General features: G+C 34.5%; 1 long non-coding RNA gene across 1 annotated transcript; it reads right to left on the bottom strand.

Annotated features, from left to right (window-relative positions):
• Nucleotides 1-4033: 4033 nt before the first annotated feature.
• Nucleotides 4034-11177, bottom strand: LOC134273352 (uncharacterized). Its single transcript, XR_009993386.1, has 4 exons — nucleotides 11099-11177; nucleotides 5923-6093; nucleotides 5413-5462; nucleotides 4034-5021 (listed from the first exon to the last, which is right to left on the bottom strand). It is a non-coding gene; the product is annotated as an uncharacterized LOC134273352 (long non-coding RNA).
• Between the last annotated feature and the right edge of the window lie 596 nt (nucleotides 11178-11773).

The raw sequence follows: 11773 nt of genomic DNA on the forward strand, positions 1-11773 counted from the left end.
TTTAGTTGAAGCTAAGGCCATTCCAAGTTTTTTCTCTGTTTAGTGTCCACCCATCTTTCAAAAACTACCTATTTGCTAAACACACAGGTACAAAAAAAAAACAAGAGGCCCATGGGCCACATCACTCACCTGAGAAGCTTTGACCATTCCGTTCTTTACCAGATTTCCCCATGTAATACATATTGTGATCCCACCCTACCCAACTGATCATAATTTAAACAATTTGAAATCTACACTACCATAGAATGCTTTGATTCAACATTGTAAAACTTTGATTTCCCCTTGTGACCCCGCCCTACCCCCCGGGGTCATGATAAGAACAATTTAGAATCTACACTATCCCTGGATGCTTCCACATAAGTGTCAGCTTTTCTGGCCCAGTGGTTCTTGAGAAGAAGATTTTCAAAGATTTTTCCTATATATTTCTATGTTAAACTTTGATTCCCCATTTTGGCCCCGCCCAACCCCCAGGGGTCATGATTTGAACAATTTAGAATCTACACTACCCCAGGATGCTTCCACTTAAGTTTCAGCTTTTCTGGCTCAATGGTTCTTGAGAAGAAGATTTTCAAAGATTTTTCCTATATATTTCTTTGTAAAACTTTGATTCCACATTGTGGCCCTGCCAAACCCCCGGGGGTCATGGTTTTAACAAATTTAGAATCTACCCTACCCCAGGATACTTCCACATAAGTTTCAGCTTTTCTGGCTCAGTGGTTCATGAGTAGAAGATTTTCAAAGATTTTTCCTATATATTGCTATGTAAAACTTTGATCCCCCATTATGGCCCCGCCCGACCCCCAGTGGTCATGACTTTAACAATTTAGAATCTACACTACCTCGGGATGCTTTTCCTCATAAGTTTCAGAATTTTCTGGCCCAGTGGTTCTTGAGAAGAAGATTTTCAAAGATTTTTCCTATATATTTCTTTGTAAAACTTTGATTCCACATTGTGGCCCTGCCCAACACCCGGGGGTCATGGTTTTAACAATTTAGAATCTACACTACCCCAGGAGGCTTCCATATAAGTTTCTGCTTTTCTGGTCCAGTGGTTCTTGAGTAGATTTTTAAAGATTTTTCGTACATATTTCTATGTAAAACTTTGATTCCCCATTGTGGCCCCACCCTATCCCTGGGGGTCATGATTTTAACAATTTAGAATCTGCACTACCTAAGGATGCTTCCACACAAGTTTCAGCCTTTCTGGCCCCGTGGTTCTTGAGAAGAAGATTTTTTAGTGACCCAACCCTATTTTTGTCTTTTCCTGATTATCTCCCCTTGTGAGGGAACTAGGCCCTTCATTTTCATAATTTAAATTCCTCTTCACCCAAGGATGCTTTGTACCAAGTTTGGTCAAAATTGGCCCAGTGGTTCTTGAGAAGAAGTCGAAAATATGAAAAGTTTACAGATGGACAGACAGACGGACGGACGGACAGCTAGACAGACAGATGGATGGACGACGGACAAAATGTGATCAGAAAAGCTCAATTGAGCCTTCGGCTCAGGTGAGCTAAAAAAATAAAACACATATTTTATAGTAATATATTAAAATGACCTAATTCAAAAGATATGATTTCATTTATCTATTTTTCATAAAGAAAGTTATTTTCCTCAGCAAAATTAAGGCATTAAATACTAAAACTATTCCAATAATGAAATACATGTATTATACAAATATTCAGAGATATTGCTGGAAATCAAAAATTTTGACCTGAATAATAAATTTTCGAACTCCCTTTTCTGATTGTTTTTTTCTGACATGGGGTGTCAAAAACCAAGGCATACGCAGACATTAAACATAAAAACAAGAGGCCCACGGGCCACAGCACTCACATGAGCACATCAGCTAGGAAAAAGCACATATCAGATCAGAACTAATAGTTTACTAAGGTGGGGGGGGGGGGGGGGGTTGGGGGGCTTGAATTTTAACCCCCCAGGGTTTCAAGATTTGAACAAACTAGAATCTACACTACCTTAGGATGATTCCATATAAATATCACTAATCATGGCTTTGAATACTTGAAAAGGAGATTTTAAAAGGTTTCCCTATATATCCCTATGTAAAACTTGGGTCAGCCATTTTGGCCCCATCCTGGTCCTGGGGGTCATAATTTGAACAAATTTGAATCTACACTACCTGAGGATAATTTTACATGAGTTTCATCTTTCCTGTCTCAATTGTTCTTGAGATTTTTAAAGATTTTTCCATTATATTCCTATCTAAAACTTGGGTCGGCCATTTTGCCCCCCCCCCCCTCCCCCCTAGCCACGGGGGTCATTATTTGAACAAACTTGAATCTACACTACCTGAGGATAATTTTACATGAGTTTCATCTTTCCTGTCTCAATGGTTCTTGAGAATAAGATTTTTAAAGATTTTTCCTATATATTCCTATGTAAAATTTGGGTCGGCCATTTTGGCCCCACCCTAGCCGCAGGGGTCATTATTTGAACAAATCTGAATCTACACTACTTAGGATGATTCCACATTAGTTTCATCTTTCCTGGCACAGTGGTTCTTGAGAAGAAGTTTTTTCAACAGTTTTCCTATGTATTCCTATGTAAAACTTGGGTCGGTCATTTTGGCCCCACCCTAGCCTCGGGGTTTATTATTTGAACAAACTTGAATCTACACTACCTGAGGATAATTTTACAAGAGTTTCATCTTTCCTGTCTCAATGGTTCTTGAGAATAAGATTTTTAAATTTTTCCTATATATTCCTATGTAAAAGTTGGGTCGGCCATTTTGGCCCCACCCTAGCCCCGGGGGTCATTATTTGAACAAATTTGAATCTACACTACCTTAGGATGATTCCACATTAGTTTCATCTTTCCTGGCACAGTGGTTCTTGAGATTCAGAGAAGAAGATTTTTAAAGAGTTTTCCTATATATTCCTATGTAAAACTTGGCCATTTTAGCCCCACCCTGGTCCCAGGGGTCATGATTTGAACAAATTTGAATCTACACTACCTGATGATGATCCCACATGAGTGTCATCTTTCCTGGCCAAATGGTTCTTGAGAAGGAGATTTTTAAAGATTTTTCCTATATATAAAACTTGGGTCAGCCATTTTGGCCCCACCCTTGCCCCGGGGGTCATGATTTGAACAAACTTGAATCTACACTACCTTAGGATGATTCCACATTAGTTTCATCTTTCCTGGCCCGATGGTTCTTGAGAAGAAGATTTTTTTAAAATGCCATTAATTTTTCTCTATTTCATAATTATCTCCCCTTGGAAAAGGGTGTGGCCCTTCATTTGAACAAACCTGAATCCCCTTTACCCAAGGATACTTTGAAGCAAGTTTGGTTGAAATTGGCCCAGTGGTTTATGAGAAGAAGATGAAAATGTGAAAAGTCTACGACGACGACAACAACGACAACGATTACAACGATAGACAACGGACAAATTTTGATCAGAAAAGCTCACTTGAGCCTTCGGCTCAGGTGAGCTAAAAAAGTGCCACGCCACAGCATGATACGCCCGTCAAATATTGTTCAATAATCATAAATTGGTTAGGATCAATGCAAGAAAATCAGGTAGCCTTGATTAACAGATTGACACAAATTTCAATGATTCAATTTCCATTTCTTATCATACATCTCTAAGAGACTTGCAGTGTAGGGATTGATTATAATAAATACATCATATAACTCTAAACTGGTTGTGTTAGAGCATAACAAATATCCATCTGCAGCTTACTTAAACTTAAATTGTTTATTGCATATTTTATGAAATAATAGAAATGCTACAGTTTAATAAAAAAAATCAAACATAAATTATAATTTCTTCAGACTATAAAATTCTAAGTGAGACATGACTGCTATTTGTTGCATATAAAAATTGAAATATATATATTTTTTTCAATGAACACATGTATAATTAGTTTTAATTATATTATACAATACTAATTTAGTTTTAATCATACACTAAAACATAAATTTGTTTTAATTACATTACACCAATTGGAAGATCTTTATCTGGACTAGCCATCAAGAACTCAAGCAACTATGAGGCCATTTCTTTTTGCCCAACTCCCAAGAGATAAATTAAGATAACAGCTGCATCAGTTCTAGAGATGCTCTTAACTCCTGACAATAAACTCATTCATTTCTCTCTAATTTGACATGCAACTTTCTGTTATCAAAATTCTTCTTGACCAGTGCTTGATAATTATGCCCATGGCACAAACTGAATTCCTCTCAAAGCATAAACATTTATTACAGATTGCTGTAAAGTATATAATGAAAAAATAAGTTTTTACTTAATTTAACATTTTTTAATAAGGATACAACTACATTTTTACATTTTTTAGGATTATGAAATTTAAAATTTAAAAGACTTGGTTTTTAAAAAAAAATCACTTAAATAAAGGTCACAGTGACCTTGAAATAGGCCGCGACACACCTTCTACTTTAGCTGTATACTTTTGCCAAGTTTGAAAGCTCTAGGTCTCATAGTTTTCTAGTTATGAGCCGGACAGGATTTTTCCATATTTGGCTATAGCATCTTTATTAAAGGTCAGATTGACCTACTTTTTGTGCACAACACACCTTCTACCCAAGATGTATCAGCTGACAAAGATTGATAACTTTAGGCCTAATAGTATTAAAGTTATGAGCTGGACACGAGAAAAGCTAACAGACAGACAGACGGACGGACACGAAGCCTATAACATAATACGTCCCGTCTTAAGACGGGCGTATAAAAATTGGAATGGCCTAATCAGTATTTTGGTGTTAATAAGTGTACTTTATCTTTCAACAAAAATATGTACATGAGCGGTATTATAAAGTTCATAAAAAATGTCCTAGCAAATTCAAAAGGACAATGTAAAGCCCTCTCTCTTTCAGTTTCTGTCACAAAATAGACTGTATATGATTTCTCTACAATTACTCAAGATGAGATAAAATCCATGCGTGGATATCGTGACTTTTGATTATTGTTATCCCATACGAGTCCAACAGCTACGTGGTAGGGCTGCCGCAGTCTGGATTTGAATTGAGGATTCTTCAAAATCTGTAATGAGGAGATTATACATTTCAAAGGAGTAGGACCAATATTCTTCAGAGTTTATTATCTATGATTTTATCAGAAAGAAATCTGTTATAACAGAAATAGCACAGAGACTATCATTTATGATAATTAAATATAATTTTATAAAATGATTATAATAATAAATATACAATGTAAATGCATTTTGAATCTACAAGTGGTTTCAAATCATTACAAATAGCCTTGATTTATTAAACAGTTTCAAAAACTGCAGTACATTTCACACATTTCTCGACATCTTTCTCAAGATGAGTCATTCGATCATTCAACATAACTGCATTTCAAAGCAAAAATTGCAATAAAGCTAAACAACTTGATCTCCTTTAAATTTGAAATATGTAGAGTTTAAACTTACTTGAGGCATATACTGTTTATATTGCCATGCAGTGTTGAAAGAGCACTCTTCTGAAAAAAAAGATAGGTACATGTATTCATGTATAATTATAAAAATTTGATAATTTCTGAATGAAATATCTTTGATAATTTTTAAAATCATTGCTGTTAAGTAAGATTCATATATTGTAAATATTCATTTCTTAAAACTAAATTTTTCAAAATAAAGATTTGCTTTGCAAATTTGAGGAAGATCTTAGCATATTACGAATTATTTATGTTTGTAATTTGGTGGTATTATGTCACAATGCTACTATATTTATCTACTTTTTGATCCAATTTCATGGGCTTTTTATAACAGATGAAACAAAAAATTAATGCATCATTTTTATTTTCAAACCTTTAAATTCCTTTTTTTTTTATTTGAATACATGTATTTATACAGGGATTCACTTTAATTTCAAAACTAATTTGTTTAAAATTCAAATAACATAGTTTGAAAGCACAATGACATGTACGTCCTGCTACTTACTTCATGTACTTACTTCGGCCTGTCATTCTATGAGGAACATAGGCCATCGACGACAGTCCTCCAACGAACTCAATTCGGAGCTGCTTTAGCTGCATCCTGCCTTGTCATATCCTGTGTTTTTAACTCTGACTCCGAGTCAAGCCTCCAGGTGTTTCTAGGACATCCTCTCTTCTACAATAATATTAAATTGTGTAAAACTGCACAATTTTGCTTCATATGCATGCACCATGGATATTTTTTTTCTGGAATAACTATACATGAATCAATATTAAAATCCTTTTGGTTTCCTTTTATTTCTTTTTTTTATTTATTTTATTTCTCCTTGTTTAATTGAATGAACATGAATTTGAGGGTAGTCATACCTTATTTTAAGAATGTAAAATATTTGCTATATTTTTGTACAGTGTATTTTAAAATATATCTAATTATCACTCAATTTTAAATTTTTCTGCAAATAGCTATAGCAATATTCTTAATTATAATAAAAGTATTCAAAATTGCACAGTCCAGTCCAATACGAAAATTCGTAATATTACAAGAAACCGTAATATTATGAGAAACTGTAATATTACAAGTTATCGTAATATAAAATTTATATTAGAATTTTTCGTAATGTAGTTAAATTAGGAATACGCGTAAATAGCAGATGTAAGAGACTATATTACGAGTTTTCGTAATCTAAGACAAATTCAAGCATTGAAAGAAATTGAGTGGTGGGTAGCAAAGTATGACGTCATTAATATATATCAGATTCCACGGCTTCTGATAGCACGTGGTCAGTTTGGTCAGTTACGCCTATCACAAAGCATGGAAATTCAAGAAGAAAGTACCGCCAGCGATGGGTGACTGGACAATTTCTTTTATATTCTTTTATAGGAATTTTCCCAAGGATAAGACCAATTCCCTTACCAAAATGAAATGTTTGCTGCAAGTTTGCGGCAAGCTTGCAGCAAGTTTGCGGCAAACAAATCTATGTACCAGAACAGTATGCCAGAAGTGTGCAGTAAATGCAGCTAGCAGCACACAGTATGCCACTTGCGGTTCATTGTGTGCTGCTAGGGGCACATATGTACTTCTAGTGGCACATTAAATGATCTGATGCACATATGTGCCAGAAGTATGCCACAATTTCCCTTAGATGCCTTTTATATATATAGTGTGCCAGAAGTGTACCAGAAATGTTTCTTTTAACTATCAAAATCACTGTGTGCCAAAAGTGTGCCATAAAGACCTTTAGGAACGACTTGTCTGTTGCGTTACAGACCTATCTAAGAACGGCTTATCAGTTCACATCCGGTTTGGAAGTTTGCGCCAATTTTAAACCACCTGGGTCATGACTCATGACAAGAACAAAGAGAAAGGAGAAAACAGCAACATAGACCTTGGATAAAGAGAGAATGTGAGTATTTTAAAAAAATTGTATAACTCTGATGTCTTTTTAACATAGAAAAAGACTTGACTGTATTTGCTGAGCCAGTTCAGTTAGAATTTTTACAGTCCTTGTTCATAACAAATTGGGTCGATATAGTATATGTTTTTATTTTTTGTTCTATATATCCAGATGAACTGATGATGAATCAGTAAAACCTCTACAAAGAATAGATCAAAAGGGCATTTATCTGCAGGAAAGGATTCTGCTAACTAAGATATGGACTATATGCACAGGGGCTTGTCACGAAATATTTATCTTCTTTTAAAAAAGTTACCCCTACTATATAAAAATACACAAGGGAGGAATCTAAAAATAGGAAATTCGCTACCAAAAATTTTGACCGGACCTTTTATCTTGTTTCTGGGCGACTTTCGTTGCCGACCAACAAGGAGTGAGTGGAGTATAGATTCAATTTTAATATTCTTCAGTCAAATTCTAATCAACGCGTACCGTTAGTCATATAACTAACCTCTTTTCTCGATATTTGGATCTGGCGACAGTTCTTTCCATATGCGTCAACTGAAAGCACTCTCTGATTGGTTGCTTTCTGTAGATAACTCGTACACAAAATATAAACTGTAAGGATTGACATGCTTAGTGAATGATATTTAACATGTTTATATAAATAAATATAACCAAATATTGTAAAATACGTGCAATGAAACCACAGCTGTATTGTTCAATGCCATCATGACAGTTTGAGTTCCCCTCTGTTTTGGTGCACTAAAAAAAGAGCTTCTTTGTGTACGAGTTATTTACAGAAAGCAACCAATCAGAGCCTTGCATTCAATTTACGCCGGAAATTCATATGGAAAGAACTGTCGCCAGATCCAAATATCGAGAAAAGAGGTTAGTTATATGACAAACGGTACGCGTTGATTAGAATTTGACTGAAGAATATTAAAATTGAATCTATACTCCACTCACTCCTAGTTGCTCCGCAACGAAAGTCGCCCAGAAACAAGATAAAAAGTCCGGTCAAAATTTGTGGTAGCGAATTTCCTATTTTTAGATTCCTCCCTTGTGTATTTTTATATAGTATGGGTAACTTTTTTAAAAGAAGATAAATATTTCGTGACAAGCCCCTGTGCTATATGTAAGTAATCACAATTAAGAATTAGGTACATATTCAAATGTTTATGTCATATAAACAAATGATTAAATACACTTTACATTCTATAATTTGTCAAAGAAGCATGTAGTTTTATTTAACAAAGTGTTGTTTTTGAATTTTAATATGATTTTAATGCATACAAAACAAGATACAAATGTGGGATCTCTAGGTCAAAATTAGGTTTAATTCATTGCTTAAATAAATACTGGTTTCAATGACTGCAATGCGAGTAATTAATCTCTCTATCTTTTTAACAGGTACTTGCATAATGTTGGAAAGGAAGCCCCCCCCCCCCAAATCATGAAAAGATAGTTGAAATGTCAGAGTGAATTTGAAGTACCAAGAAAGTAGTTAATAAATATTCCTATCAAATGTGTCGCCCGCATGGTTAGAGTGTCTGCCCTCGAGTCACGAAGTAAGGAGTTGAATTCCACTGTGGATCCTTCGGATGAGACTGTATAAACTGAGGCCCCATGTTGCAGTAGGTGATGATAAAAAAAGATCCTCCCTGCTCAATGGCCCTGAGTGCCAATTAATGTAGTATAGGACAAAATTTGCAGCTCTCCCACGGCAGATGTTGGCATCTTCATATAAGTGAAAAATTCTCATGAGGGACTTTAAACAATATACAATCAATCAATTAATGGGAAATGCAACGGATAACTCTTTCAACATGACATGGATTCTTCAAGGGGATTATGTTGTTGTTTTTTTAAAAGTGATAGAATCAAGACACTGAACAAATTGTCGCCTTTACTGTGTAAATAATACTGTGAGATTAAATTTTTCAAAATACCTTATATGTTTTTATTCATATTGTGCAGCACTATTACTTTGATATGTGCAGTTGAAATTCATTGTAAGAGGTGAATCTTTTCTTTGATGTAAAATGTTTTGTGATTGTTGTTAACTACAAACCCTCTATTCATTTTGCATAATGACCAATGTAAATTTGTGCCATTATATTTCTCAAAGGTTGTTTATTTATTTTTTTTTAAATCTGTTTTTTTCTCTATCTGATGTATACATACAGTGTAACTGTTCAATCAACAGATTTTGTTCTTGTACTGTGCAAGTTTTTTTTAAACATTAATATTATAGTTAGTGTTATATTTTCATGTACCTGGTACCTTTTTTACCTTGAAATTTTCATAAATAATTTTTAAAATGGCTTGAATGTTCTTTTTTTTCATAGTACATGTATTACATGTTGCTGTCATGTTTAATCACGTTCTTTTAAAATTAATTTGTTTAGGTAAGGTATATTAACTTATGGAATTGTATATGTCAGAAATGTGCCACAAGTGTGTGCCACAAATTTGCAGTTAACTATATGCCAGAAATGTGCCGCAAGTGTGTGCCACAAACTTGCAGTAAACTATATGCCAGAAATGTGCCACAAGTGTGTGCCACAAATGTGCCAGAACTTTGCCGCAAATATGCCGCAAACTGTGTGCCAGAAAAAAATTTGCATACGAAAAATCTATTTGCGGCAAGTTTGCCGCAAATATTTGCCGCAAGGTTGCGGCAACTTTGCAGTAAACTTGCTGCAACTATGTGCCAGAAGGCTTTTATTTTGGTAAGGGTTTTCCAGTAAATTTCAATATTCGCTTAAGCATGTCGCATTGGTCTATATCACCCGAACTCCCTACTTTTCTTGCAAAGTCTACCCTAAAAATCACACCCTCATCTCATAATTCAATTGTTCGTGCAATTCTTATTGAAATACACAGAATTCAAATCTCAGTAAGAGTTCGTACAAGTTATCGCCCGTAACATCTCGTATTAAACGTCATACTTTGCTACCCGCCACTCAATTTCTTGCAATGCTTGAATTTGTCTTGGATTACGAAAACTCGTAATATAGTCTCTTACATCTGCTATATTACGCATATTCGTAATTTAACTACATTACGAAAAATTGTAATATAAGTTTTATATTACGATAACTTGTAATATTACGCTTTATCGTAATCTTACGTTTTTTCGTAATATTACAAATTTTCATATTGGACTGCACTGTTGCAGTGATGAAAAAAAAATATTTTTATGGGGAAAAATACTTTTTTCAAGGTGTCTTTATATCTTTCATATTTCTTGACACCCTTGTACATGCAAGAGTTTCTGTATAAACAATGTCAATACTAAACCATGAATGACTAGTAATTAGTAAAGTACAGTGAAGGTGTAATGAATCAATGACACTTAATTTATATGTATATAACATACAAAATATAATTTATTTATATTATATTAATTATATTAATTAAAAATAATGTTCAACCTTGGATATTGTTCATTAAAACTCATCTTATACCGATGTATTATATTTTTTCGATATCTCACCCCCTTTTGGCCGATTTCAAAGCTCTATAAAAAATTGAAATTTTGTCTCAGGCCTTCGGAAAAAATTGCCTAGCATCCAAATCATCTCCACCTGAGACCACAAAAATTACAGTACTGAAATATGCCGCATATAACCGGGGCAATGCAAAACATGACCGACCTCCTAAGTGCAGGAAGCGTTTCCTTCGGCCACGTGGTTTTGACAACATTGTGTAAATATGCAACTTACGTCATTAAAGTGGAAATCAAAGATAAAATACTTGTTTATGGTCAAAAAACATTACCTTGGGGTCTCTTCTGCACTCCTAGGTACACTTGTTACAAAGCAGGTAAATTATACGCGGCGATTATATTCGCTGCATCGTCAGCTGCGGAGCTCGATTCGGCCATTGTTTTTGTGACGTCAGCTCCCAATGTTTGCCCCCAGTCCAAGATGGCGGTTAATAACCTTAATAGGGTCTATTGTATATGAAAAATACCAAACAAATAAATATTCCCAGGGAATGAATGTGGCTTTCGAGAAAAATAACGAAATGGAAAAAATAAAGAACTAAGTTAGAAAAATAAAGAATTAATAATCAAAATTTAGTCAGGGGAAATAGGGTGAGGCAACTCCTGATATTTACCTTGATACAAGGTTTGGCTCAGCAGAAACCAAGAGCACGGCGGTGCTCGAGTTTAAATACTGTTGTTAACAATAGAATGAAAGTAAAAGTTAGCCGTAATGTGATTTGATAATAAATTTAGAAGTAACCAATGAAAAGTCTCGGAATTAAATACGCTTGGAAATAAAAGATAACTCGATCTCTTCCGGTTTCATGAATAAACAATTCGAATACGAAGATAAAGAATTTACCTCAAGAAGTAAGTTAAAAAGGCTTGGTAGGTTTTACATTTTAACATAGTTCGATAGTCATTATAAATACGAGTAAAATGATTTACAGCACATATACTATATC

The sequence above is a fragment of the Saccostrea cucullata genome, unplaced genomic scaffold (genome assembly GCF_032062105.1).
Source record: "Saccostrea cucullata isolate Sc308-1 unplaced genomic scaffold, CSIRO_AGI_Scuc_v1 ctg8194, whole genome shotgun sequence".
NCBI classification, from domain to species: Eukaryota; Metazoa; Mollusca; class Bivalvia; order Ostreida; family Ostreidae; genus Saccostrea; species Saccostrea cuccullata.